Here is a 13,959-nt window from a genome sequence, read left to right on the forward strand (position 1 = left end):
ATGGAATAATTCTACCTCATAGGATTCTTTTCAGAATTCCATGAGATAATATATCCCTCTTATCAGAATATGATTTATAGGAAGAGGTCATTAATTATTAAATATAATGTTATATATTCAAACTAATTTAATGCACTTATAGTAAGACAGTGTTCTTATATACGTTGTCTCATTTGGAAACCTCTATAACCTCTTGAGAGTGGCAAAGTGGATATGGGTATCTTCCCTGCAAAGTCAACGAGAGTAAGTTTCAAACAGTTTGAGTTTCTGCCCAAGGTTGTATAGTAACAATTGCTAGGAACAAGGGTATAAACTTGCCAAACTTCTATTTATTTCCTGTTCAGGACTTTTTGTTGACAGTAAAGAAGAAACTAGTGATCTAGGCAGCAAGGTTATTTAGAGAAACTGAATTAAAGAAAATAACTTCTGTAGGTAAGGGGTTCCATTCAGTTGAGAACATGTTTGTTTTATATCTACTACATTCCTGCTGCCTGAGTGGTAGTTAAAATATTAACAGTTCTATAGTCATCCATTTTCTATGAAAGTGTCTTAGTCCAATCAATACTTCAATTATGAATTTATTTTGGGACCTAAAAACCCATAAAAAATATAACAATTCTGAGCAAAGGAAAAGCTGATTTTCAGGATTAAAAAATCATTCTCTAAACACAAGTTTGGCCCAAGAATTATCATACGTAGAGTCACAAACACAATCTGCCCCACACGTGGTTAACCTGAGTCTTGTTATTATGTCCCATCCAGTGCAACTTCCTATGACCTGACAATGTCTTCAAATCCTGACTCTTCACCATGATTCTAAGGTATTTCCCATATGCATACAAATGCCTTGATATATGCAATACAGTATATATATATACAGTATATCACAATACAGTGATATATGCAATGCCTCTAAGAAGGCTTCCAAACAATCTTCGCCTCCCAGTCATCATGCCCTTCTGTACTTCTCTGAGTATGAGTTGGACTTATTTTACTTGCCTATAACGGATATATTCTAGAAGTCGTTATGTCTTATTGACTCTTTTACACTCTTAGTTCACTCTGGGGGAAGCCAGCTGCCCTGTCATCAGACAGCTCTGTGGAGAGGCCCACAGAGTGAAGTGAGCTGGAAGCAGATTTTCTCAGGTTTGCCAAAGGACATAAGATTAAATTTGGAAATGGATTCTGCCTCAGTTAAGTCTTGTGATGTCTGCAGCCCTGGCCAACACTTTGGTAGCAGCCTCTTAAGAGACCTTAAACCAGAACACTCGGCTAAACTACTCCCAGATTTCTAACTGTGATGGTTAGGTACTGCTGTCAACTTAGTCAGATGATGGTGCCCAGTTGTCTGGTCAGGCAAGGGCTGGTTGATAAACCAGAAGGCTGGTTTATTAAATCATCAGTCAGTTGACTGCATCTGTGGCTGATTGCACCTATCATCGACTCAGGATGTCCCTCCTGCAAACAAGAGAATCTAATCAGGTGGATTTGATCCAATCAGTTGAAGACTTAAGGGAAAAGAGAATTTTCAGTTCTTCTTCAGTCAGGCAGCCTCTCCTGAAGAGTTCACCATGGAAATTCATCAGAGTTGCCAGGCTCATGGCCTACCCTATGGCTTTTGGACCCTTGAATCCCCACAATTGCATGAGACACCTTTATAAATCTCATATTTACAGCTATCTCTTGTTGGTTCTGTTTCTCTAGAGAGTCCTGACTAATATACTGACGAAAACTGAGACAATAAATGTTTATTGTTTTCAGTCACAAAGTTTGGGATAATTTGTTTTGCAGTAATAGATTACTAATACAATGAAAAAAATAAAACTTTTATATACTGAATCTCTTTGAATCTAAAATATGAATATATGATACCAACTGCATCAGTCATCTTTAATACTTTTTCTTTTTTTTGATTCTTCAGGAGGTATATAGTACACCTTCTCCGAGGTAGTAGCTAAAGCAGTAATTCTCAAAGAATACAAGAGGGTGCCTGTTGGTGGTGGGTGAGGGGGCATTTATTTTAATATCCATGGCACCATACCCTTCAACAAAACTCCCAGACATCAGAGATATCACAGATATCTCCTTCCTCTACCAAAAAGGGATAACATATGTTATAGAAATTGGGAACTAAAACCTTGGCACAAATTGCAACACTGTTAGCCACAAGAAACAAACTATGGATACGATACTATCTTTGAAGTTAATTATCTTTACCTTATGGGACCAATTTGCTCCAATGAAGACTATTCTGCTTGAATATAGTGTGTGTATGTATGTGTGTGTATGTGTGTTTGTGTGTGTGTGTGTGTGTTTGTGGTGGGCATTTCTTTGGGAAAATTGTAATATATAAGGAGGATATCACTATTTTCTCTTTTTTCACTCTAACTTTTGGTCATATTCTCTCTCATCTGCTGCTGAGTCTCATACTAAATATGACTAAATAAGTGTTGCTCAGCCATAGGGTATTCAAGAAATGTAATTTCTATTTTATGTTTTTTCAAGGAAATAGGTTTAAAGTGGTTATAGGACTTGAAATAAGGAAATAAGTATGCCTGCCCTAGGAAAGATTTTGGAGAAATTTTATGGCTAGAAATATCAAGGGGTCTTCATGGTTGATTGAGAAATTCCCAGTAGAGGTATCTGTTTAAAAAGAAAGTTGGAAGTTTGAGAATATGACAGAAGTGGAGTCTTATTTTTAAAGAGATGCTTTTCAAATGAAATAAAATGATCCTAAGATGGAATATGCAGTATCTATCTGCCCTACCACCCTAGACCATAGACTGGGAAAATGACACACCCCTTTCATCTAATAAAAATATATAGAACATAATGAAGAGGACAGGGAAGTTATGATTCTCCCAATTTTATAGTAGAGCAAACTAAGATTTCAAAAAGTGAGAACAGAGATTCAAAATCAGAATTTTAGTACTGACTCATGCATTACTGAATCTCTATGGAGATTCATAGCAAATCTGCTATGATTTGCACAATCCTAATGAGAAGTGATAGAGAAGACATCAGGATGACTCCTTGTGACAGTCTGAAGGAATGGGATTGCCAGTGATTTAAACAAATATATAAAACCCAAGAGAAATCCATGAGTTTACATAGAGCTGTAATTAAGAGTGGACCAATAGAGCAGCTTCCAGCTTCCTAGGATACTTTTCTTTGTTTCTAAAATTGTGTTGGAATACAAATGCTGCCAGTCAAGAAAGCAGTCATCTTGATTTAAGCTTAAAAGAAAACGCAAACAAAACTGGGCAAAATAATTTATAAAATCCAGCTTTCCTAAGGCAGACTAATCTTGGTTGGATATTCCAAGCACAGGTGTATGCAGATGTTCTGAAAATTAAATTCTGAAACTAAATTGAGACACAAGGTTGTTCAGTGTTATTAAGTGACATATTGTTTCATCTACATTTTAAACCTTCAGTGTGATTTGCAAGAGGTTGGATAGTTTTGAAAAATCAAAGCTGAAACTGAAGCAAGAGATAGATGCACAGAAAGGAAGAAAATGTTTTGCTTTTGTAAAAAACAGAAAAACAAAATGAAGTTATAATGAATAGAAATAGCATAAAACATTTTATACATTAGTTATAAATAATATAAATTATATAGTTACTTAACAAATTAACTATATTAATTAGTCATAATATGCTTAAACAATATACAAGTTATGATTTGTCGAAATTAGTGCAAACACAATTCTTACTAATATTTAAAGAATGCAAATTGAATACAGTCCCCAAAATATTACCTTGCTCAAGGTGTTTACATACTTTAATGAAATTTTCTGGGAACAATCAGTATGAGAAATCTCAAACAGAAATGGTCAGTTTCCAAATCTGGTCACATGACAGCTTTTTTGAGCAAATGGATGATGCACATCTCTTAGCCTTTCCCCCACAGGAATAGCACTTTGAGCCTGGCTGGGGGTTTGACTTTTTCTTCCAACAACACAAGAGCTAGAAGTGAATTTTCAAGGCCAATAATCTGGCCTGTTGTGAACTCCAGTATCATCCCTGTAAGGAAAGTTAGCAGAGAAAGGAAACACTCCAGCAGGTAGCAACAGGAAAAGTTATCAGCTGTCCTTAAAGGATCCTGGTTGGAAGAGGAGTAAAGTAAGTGCAATCGATAGTAGGTTCTGGTGGGAGTGCTACAGCCTGACTGTTGCCTTGCTTTAATTGACCTTTAAAGATTACTCATTTTGTTTTCCAACACTGTCTCCCCATCCAAAACAACACATTCCTGTGTGGCAGTGGGTGGGGGTGGGGTGGCGGAGGGGCAGGGTGGTAGAAGGTATTAGAAAAACACAACCATAGTTTTGATTTGACTCAACATAAAGCACAGTTAGCTATATCCACATAATGATCAGGCTGATCATTTGCTAAACAAAAACAACAAAAATTCTTTGAAGGAAAATGATATGAGAAGTAATATAAGCTATCAGCCAACACATCAAGATGATTTTTGTAGGGGTTGGTATATTTTTTGGTACAGATTAGAGTATGTGTGGATAGTAGCAGGGCAGAGGGGAGGAAGTTTGCTCAGACCATATATTTGGTGTTTGTCTGTTTTTCATCTCAGCCAAATAGCATCTGTTCTTCAGGACAAAGCTCTCTACTATGTCCTCAATTTCATTTTCCCTCTTTTAGATGACTCGTTAAAATGAAAGTGAAATGTGTCCCAGAATAAGTTGTTTTCAAAACCTCACCAAAAAGCTGAGTTTAATGCACTGGAGGAGAAAATGACCCTCTAGTTTACTCCTTTACGAGCTAGAAGAGGGTGATGTAATAGATTTGATGAATCTATAGTTACTTTTTTAGCACCAAATCTGAGCTTGCATAGAACACTGAGATTCAGAACCAAAAATTACCATGCAATATTGGTATAATATATCTTATTTATGTTAAGATTAGAACAATATAAAGATTTTCCTTGTGGGTTGTATAGCCAAAGATGATAACAAATGAATAAATAATGTTGAAATCATCATTTGACTTTAATTTGTCTAATATTAAATACATATTTTTGAGTCTACATGAAACTAAGTGTATGGGTACTGGGGTCGGGCTGGAGAGGAAGAGTGAGAAATAGAGTATTCTTGGTGACTTTATGCCAAATCATGCATATGAGCAATGAAAAGAGCCATTGAAGGTTTATGCTCAGGAGATTATTACATTAGAGAATTAATCAATTTTAACCTCTATTGTTTTTTAAAAAGGAAATGTGAGCAAGCACTAGTGAATGTATTTAATACTACAGGTTAGATATTTTCCCCCCAAATCCCAGCGGGTATGGGCTACTCATTTTTATTGTATAATCCTGAAAAAAAGTTAAAATATTTATACATAGGTGTACCAAAATATATCATATTTTAAATATTTAGCTTATATAAAAATATTTTAAAAAATCCAATGGGAGCATCTGTTACCTCTGAGAACCTGCAGATTTAATGTTCATAAAAAGAATATCAAATAATTTGTTAAAGGACAAAAATATTCACATTAGATTTATTTAAAAAAAAACCTTGAGAACAATGAAAATTCAAATTTGCTTCTGTGAGTCAAAATTCTGTCAATATTAAAAATTATACACAGCATTAGTTTTGTTTTTTTATTATACACATGTATACAAATACATACATATATTCCCCAAAGAACTAAGTATACCTCTATTTTGAACAGCATGCAATGGCAAACTAGTTCAGATAAAACTAAACCTCATATCTGAAATTATTAAAAGCACATGATGAAATGTGTTTCAGGCTACATGGGTTTACTGTGCAGACAAGCCTGGTTTCCATTCCTGGCTCTAACACTCTAGCCTTCAGCCCTACACAAACTACTTGAAGTTTCAAAATGTTAATTACCTCATCTGTAAAAAGGATAATAGTATTTACTTCAAAGTTGTTCAAAGGATTAAAGTTATGTTCCTCTGAAAAATTTGGCCCAATGCCTTATAAGGGTGTGGCTACCTGTACATTCCGATATGCCAGTGAATTTGATAAGCATACTGCACTGCTGGAAAAAACCTTGGAGCAACTACCAGTTCTTTATTCGAATACTCTTTTCTTTTTAAACCACCCTTCTTCTGCAGAGGCATTTTATTACAACTTTTAAAAAATAGATATCTTCTGGAGATAGTAATAACAATAATGATAATAAATATCATGGCTATCTTTAATAGTTTCCACATGCTATGTACTGTACACTGTTCTAAGCACTTTATGCCCATTGTCTTAACCATAGAGTAACTCTAATTCCAGTACAGATTCTATTTTTTCAACTAGATATCAAGGCTGGCATTATGATAGGGAATATAGGAGTAAATATAGAGAATGCATTCCTATGTCACCATTAAGATTGAAAACATACATGTACACAAAACTATAAAGATTACACTAACTTGTGTAAGGTTGACTTCAATTCAAGATACTGAAAGTGAACTAGTTTAACTACCTGCACTGAGAATCCTCCATCCAGGATCACTGGTAAATTGGCAACCAGTAATACTTTGAGAGAGTGGGTATTATGAAGATACATGGGTGGTAATTACTTCGACGAAGAAGACTTGGCTTTGCTTCCTACGTTAATGTTTGGAAAACATGAGATTACTAGGAAATTAGTTACTCTATTCTTCAATTTTGCCATCTACAAGATTGAAATAATCTATAATCATTACCCTTTTTGAATGTAAACGATATGATAATTTAAAAGTGCTGTGACATTATTATGGCTATGTACCATGACTGGGTTTATTTGCATTCCTATAAACGTTGGTTGAAATCAGTTATAGTTCTGGTTAGTGTTGCTGTGTAACAAACCACACCAAATTTAGTTGCATAACATGTTTGTTCTATTATATTCTTACCTTCTGTATGTTGGGAATTTAGAAAAAGCAGAGCAGAGAAGGCTTGTCTCTACCCCAGAGAATCGATACCCTCAGCTGGAAAACTCCAACACTGAAAATAAGGTATCTTCCAGCTGGGAACCAGGCACTGGGATCATCTGGAAGCATCTTTACTCATATCTGTCACTGATTTGGGCTGGGACTTTGGCCAGAAGTCTAACTGGAGTACTTGCCTATGGTCCTCGCAGGTGGTTTGGTTTCTTGTAGCATGCTTGCTAAGTTCAGAAAAGGAGCTTTCTAACAGGGCTTTTGGAGAACAAGCATTGTAAGAGGACCACACGGAAGCTACATGGCCTTTTTCTGGCTTTGGAAGTCATGTGACATTAGTTTCCTATTGGTTAAAGCTTTCCCAAGTCACCTCAGATGCAAGGAAAGGGATTGCTGTCCCTCCTTTTTATGAGAGAACTGTCAAAGAATTTGGGTACCATGTTGTAAAACCATATTATTGGGATTTATAGACTGATTTTACTTCTTCCCATTCCTTCTCCATGCCAGTAATGCAAATATTCTGACATATTTAAATAGAGAATTTTTGCTTTAGTATTTTTATCCCTTCTAATCCAAATTAATAGGAAAAGACTCTATTCAACTAGCTAACCCCCCTTCTTTTAATGGCTTGATAATATCTTGAAACCCAACCTCTTTTACATCATGAAATAAAAGACAATTTCCTGATATTTCTGATTATAAATTCTAGGTTTAATCTTTAAAGCTCTCTATTCCATGCAGAAACCCAATCAAGTGAAGTGCAAAATTAACAATTATTGAGAAAATAAGCACTTAAAATTTTTTGAAAATCAATATAAATGGGAATGGATTAATCAATATAGTATCCCTGAATTACCAAGATGCTTGTTTCCATTTACCAATTTACCTATATTATATGCAAATGAAATTATTTTTACAATTGCATGGAGGTAATATGGATAGTACTTGGGCTTATGCCTTATTAGTAGAAGCCACAATGACTGTGTGACCCTGCAAAGCTGTGTATTGTTAATTTTTTCATATGAAAAATAAGTTTATTTCACTAATAAGCTGATTATTTAAAGTAATTCTATGTTAAAATTCAAACTGTTATGCAATGAATCAGTTATTAAAACATGTTTGAAAATTGCATTTTAGTATTTTCATTCTATTTGTTAAAAAGCAGGCCAGTATTGTCTAACATCAATGCAATAATCAGTTACTATATATGTATGTTATTTTAGGTGTGTGAATTAATATTTTATGTTTTGGGTATTATGTTCCAAAGAGAGGTAATTTGATTTTATAATATACTACGTAGGAAGATAATTATTGCTTTGGGGGCATGATGGATAACAGTTGTAATTAGTGCAACGGGAATCATAATTAAATATTTTATGTAACATTATAAAATGCACACTGAGTTATACTAATTAAGGTTGTGACTCAACAAATAAACATTAAAAGTCTATAATCCAAGAGCATGTGTTAAATAAATGAGCCTTAGACAAATGTCCTAAAATAGTGTAGAAGTGCTGATTATTAAATGAACATATTCAATGATTGGTGGAAGTCCAGAAGTTCTTTGAGAAAGTCTTTGAAATGTGTAGATGAATCTGGTATCTGAGACTGAAGGTAAAATGGGAACAGGCTATGAATTATTCTTCTCCAGATGAAAGAAAGAACAAAAGCCTTTAGAATGGATACTGACGATGAATTAATTCTAATATTAATTAGAGAATATTATGTGTGAAAGGAGAACCAGTGAGTTGGGAAATAAATTACGATCCTCATTCAAGACCCAGCTCTACTATCACCTTAGGCTCTACGAAGTGCCTCTTCTAAGAGCTACCTCAGCACCCAATACATCCATCCATCAATACTTGGCTCAAGATATTTGAAAACTGAATATCTTAGTTTAGCAGAGTAATAAAGTAAGGTTACCAGAGGAAGGAAGCTATTAAATAGTGTATTATAAAACCCAGTAGCACTGTGTGATAGGAGTTTAAGCCTGTGGGGAAATCTTTGGAAAATTAGCATATATTCCAAATAACCCTGAGAATAATCTCACAAGGAGGGCCATCAGCCAGGCAATTATACTCCTTTCATTCCTTGGTGACAGGCTGTTCATGGGTATAAGCAGTTTTGATTTCTGGCTTGCTTTGGTGAAAGTCTCAAGTAGAGAGAGGTAAATATTGGCAGTAAGGAATAGACTGGAACCTACCGATAAGGGATATGGTCCAGGCACTGACAAAACCTGACACATATATGTAGGCTAAATTGTTGTCATCCATTAGAATGGATATTCATTTATATAATTACTTATTTTATTCAAAAAAATTTTAATGAGAGAAACTAACATATGCTAGTACTGTCATTGGTCTTGGGAACCAAAGGTGGACAAAATAAGGTTCTTGCTATTTTTAAGTGATGTGTCAAAAAGTCAGAGAACTAGTGTGTATTTTTTACTGGTATATCCACATTACCTAGAATAGTATCTGGTACTTAGCATTTCATATATTTATGGAATGACTGAATGAATGACAAAGCAACTAATAAACTCATAAAAATTAACCCACAAACAAAATAAATTAATAAGTTAACTGACTGTAGTAAGAGCTGCAAAGAAAAAATAACAGGTTATAAAATGGTGACTAATGGGGGATAGGGAGTATCTTTGGATTCAGTGGTCAGGAATGGCCATGCTGAATTACGATACTTGAGTGTAGGCCTTACTAAAAACTGGACCAAATTAACTTGGTCAAAAACAATTACTGTGTTATTTTTTTTGGCAGATGTTGGTAGCTGACAAAATTTAGACATAGTTGAGGGCTAGCTATTCCCACCCAGTGAAAATTAAAGCAGGTCTCCGATGATATTCCATTACACAGTTGAAAGCAGGATCCCCACATATCAACACAATTTTTTAATAAGACAGCTTAATTTATTTCTCACCTCAGTAATAGAGACCACCACCTATACAGAATATGGAATGGGGATTAGCAAGGTCAGATTTTATTGAGAACTTGAAATTTGCCTTAAGGTAGATTTTTCAATGTGAGAGCTTGATTAGGATTGGATAAGGATAATGGTACATTAGTTTGGCATTGATAGAAATATCCAGGCAATGATTTTGAGATGAGGGATTCAAAGAGTCTTAAGGCATAAAATGTCTGTTTATGCCTTCTACTGAAGGGTCAATGGTTTGACTGGAAAGTTCCTATAATGAACAATAAAGTACTTGCCTGGACTAAAGTCTCTAAGATTAATAAAGTTATGCCACTGTTGGCAATAGAATAGCAAGATCTCTTTAAGATAGTAAACTGTATGGAAGTCCTCAATATAATCATTTTTACGCTAACTATTCTAGGATACAGAAACAAAAAAATATATCATAGAACAGTTTTCTTTGATCTACAAGGCCTCAGTTCTCTGTCATTTTAGATGCTTTTGCAAACTTTGAATGAAATTGTTTTTAAGGATAGACAGTAAATAAATCCAATATCTAACTCTCAGTCATCATCAAAAAAACAAAATATTTTTAAACAATGCCACTTTAGAATCAACTACTGAGTTTCACTCTAAAAAGTGAAGGGTAAAGATTTTATTTTATTCACATACCCTTTCCATATAAAGGATGGAGACGACGCTAAAATAATTTAGTTAATCCACATGTAATGGACACTTTACCAGTGAAAACTCATTTCAAATTTCTCTATTGTTACCAGAACATCTAGTGATGAGAATAGAATAGGATATGCCTGAAGCATTGAAGTGGATTTTGATCAAATGGTGTGTAAATACCTGAAGGAAGTAACCAACTGCCAACCACTAGAGTAAGGACTTAAGTAGTTTATGCCAAAGCATATGTAAAAATCCTCAGACTGTGTAATAGATGTGGAGGGTGATTTTCCAGGCAGAGGGTGCAACAAATATAAATGTTCTGAGTTAGAAAGAATTTACTGCACCTGAGAACCAGAAAGGACTCTAGTTCAGTGGGTGAAAATAAGAAGATGAGATGATTTTGCCAGGAGAGGGCAAGTGCTAGGTCACATAAGGTCATACAGTGGTTTTTTTTAGCCCATGGTAGGTAAGGAATTTGTTCCTTATTCTGTGGGATTAATCCAGAATAGGAAGGTGGGAAGGTGAAGGGAGTAGGGGAGATAAACAGAGAAAATAGAAATAAATGTAGAAGGTAGAACTACTGGAGAAAGGGATAAGAATCCAGAGCATAAGCAGAGATACATGTATTTGAGAGGATCAGAAATCCTACCATATCATACCAGGAGGGCAGGGTTAGAAAACGGAATTCAGATGCAGGGAAGTTTGTAGATTTACTGTTAGAAATGCAAGTAAATTCCTTTTGCTTCTTTATTAGCAGTAAATTATGAAGCAATTTTATTAGCTGATAATACGTACATAGGATAAGCATTTTGAGGAAAGTGATGATAGGAGGCTAAACCTCAAGTTAATATTTGTTCAATTTTTTATTTACAACAGGGGATTTGCATGGTTTATAGGAAAGACATAATGGCAGAACCCCTGTGGTGGCACTCAGCCTCTCCTCAGTCACATACGGCAGTTCAGCTCTAGACCCTAGGGTGTATGCTCTAGCAAGTAAAACAAAAGCCCTACAATTAATCCAATTTGGAAGCAGTTCGGTCCAAATAATATCCTCCTTAGAGGTCTTATCTCCCTATCCCCCAACAACTTCAAAGCATTCCTTCCAACTGCCTTTAAAAGTGACTCTGGCTGTACCGATACATACAATATTTTCATTCTTAACTTCCCAGGTATATTTTAACACTGCAGATACTTTATTGCATAGACTGACATCCAAGGCAATTTTCTGTCCCTTCATTCAACTTTGCCTCTTTCCCCAGTTATATTTTTGTTTGACTCTTATTGTCTTTAAACAAAATGCTCTTCCCAAGTAGGGACTTTTATTAATAATTATAGTTGTCACTATATTACAATATGCTCTCAAAGAGGCATGCTGAATGCCTCTAATTTAGAGTGAAACCAGTAGAGAGAGAGAGAGAAAAAAATAGGCAGATGTAATTGCTTAGGTCATGGCGAATTTGGCCAATTGAAAGAAAAACAAATCAGGTTTAAAGCATTACACAGTACAATAACTAACTGGTTATTTGAAGTTTTCCTTTTGTTCAGAATATGTATGTGAATATAGAAGTTAGCCTAGGTCTGATTCAAAATTGTTCTCTGTGGGAGCTATAAACATCGCGGGACTAGAATTTGATTCCAACAGTGTTGTAACTGGTACTGCTCTAGATTGCTTTTGTTTCTCTGTGAGAGATGGACTGAAGAGGAAATGATAACGGCAAAGGCATTGACTTGGAAAGCAATGAAGATATTATTGATAAAGGAGAGCAGGAATGTATGTGAAAAGTGACACAATTGATTCTTGATTGACATCTTGAGCTAAGATTTGGAGACAGCATATTCTCTAGGGAAATGCCACTAATCCAATACCTCTCTCAGGATGGGCAAACCAACTCAGTGCCATCCCATCTCTCTCTAAACTACTCAATAGGGCTAATATAGCTCTGGCACAATATCTTGACAAACTGGTGGGCTATAAGTTCTCATTAAAAAGGCAAATGAAGCTAAACAGAAGTGGTAACTTCACCATTCCTGTATGGTCAAAGCAACTACCAAAAGGCTTTTATATAGTAGATTCTCATAAGCTCAAGCTGAACATATTTTAAAAAGTCCTCTGTCTCTGGGTCACTAAAACCTACATCTCAGTTAATTTAAGAAGTGTCTTGATAAGTTTATTTGTTGGCTTCATAACTCTCCCACACAGAATTTGACTCTTTATCAACTGAATTTATAGTATTTTATTAACTGATCATGAAAACATTACTACACACTCCAACCTATATATGATCAGTATTTGCTTTAAAATTGCACTCTGCAATAAGTAAGATGCTTCACATACATTATTTAATTCTCACTCACTGGGATAAAAGTGTATATAATTATTGCTGTAAAGATAAGAAATTTAAAGGCCAGATATGTTAAGCTATGTACTTAATGCATCTTTATAATGAAACTGCAAGATAGGTGACAGGGGATAGAAACCAATTCCTAGGATAGTTTTTTGTTAGTAAATTGTGTCCATAAAATACTATCTTTAAAAATTACTAAAAAAGCTTAATTTTCTATCATTTCCAACAGGAACCTTAACATAAAATTTGAGGTCCTTCATGATCTATTTTGAAGCTATCTAGATTAGTCTTCTTTTAGATCACTCTGTATGTCATAGCCTGCAGCCTCACTAATCTGGTCTCTCTCCAAAACAATTACATTCTCATTCCCGCCTCCTGCCTTTGTCTTTACTATTTCCTCCTTATGGAATACCATGCTCCATTTCCTATTCTATGAAGGAATAGAACTGGATCTACTTGAACACTGAGATCCAGTCCAAATTACCTAAATATTTGAATATAATGTATTCAGCCTATGTGATTATGGTATGTGATACTTATTCCTACCTTTTATTATTTTAACTACTACTAATATTGCCACCCATATACTGTTCCCTATACTGATAACTGCATATATTTCATATTTTATAGCCTAAAATAATTTAACAATACTTTTAATTTTTATACTCATAACCCTTTGAAAAAGAAATTATCATCTTAATTTTAGAATGTAAAAAATGAGGCCTAAAGAAATTAAATGGCTAACTCTAGTTCAATAAGTATAAACATAATACATATCTTTGCATATACATATACACATATATATGTATAAATGGTATGTTGAATTATGTACTCTAATTTAAAAACACTTTCGATCCGCATGCCTGTTGATGAGAACTCACTATAAATAGGACCTTTTGAAGATGTTTGTTCAGTTAAGGTGGGGCCAACTGAAGAATGATGGGCTTTAATCTAGATTTCTGGAGATTTTATAAAGAGAAGAAACAGGAAGTCAGAGTGGGTGAAAACCACAGGAAAGATCCAGAAGCAGAAAGTCAGCAGAAACATGGAAGAAAAAAGAGCGGACATCACCATGTGACAGGAAAGCCAAGGAACTCCAAGAATTACC

The sequence above is a fragment of the Tamandua tetradactyla genome, chromosome 8 (genome assembly GCF_023851605.1).
Source record: "Tamandua tetradactyla isolate mTamTet1 chromosome 8, mTamTet1.pri, whole genome shotgun sequence".
Classification (NCBI taxonomy): domain Eukaryota; kingdom Metazoa; phylum Chordata; class Mammalia; order Pilosa; family Myrmecophagidae; genus Tamandua; species Tamandua tetradactyla.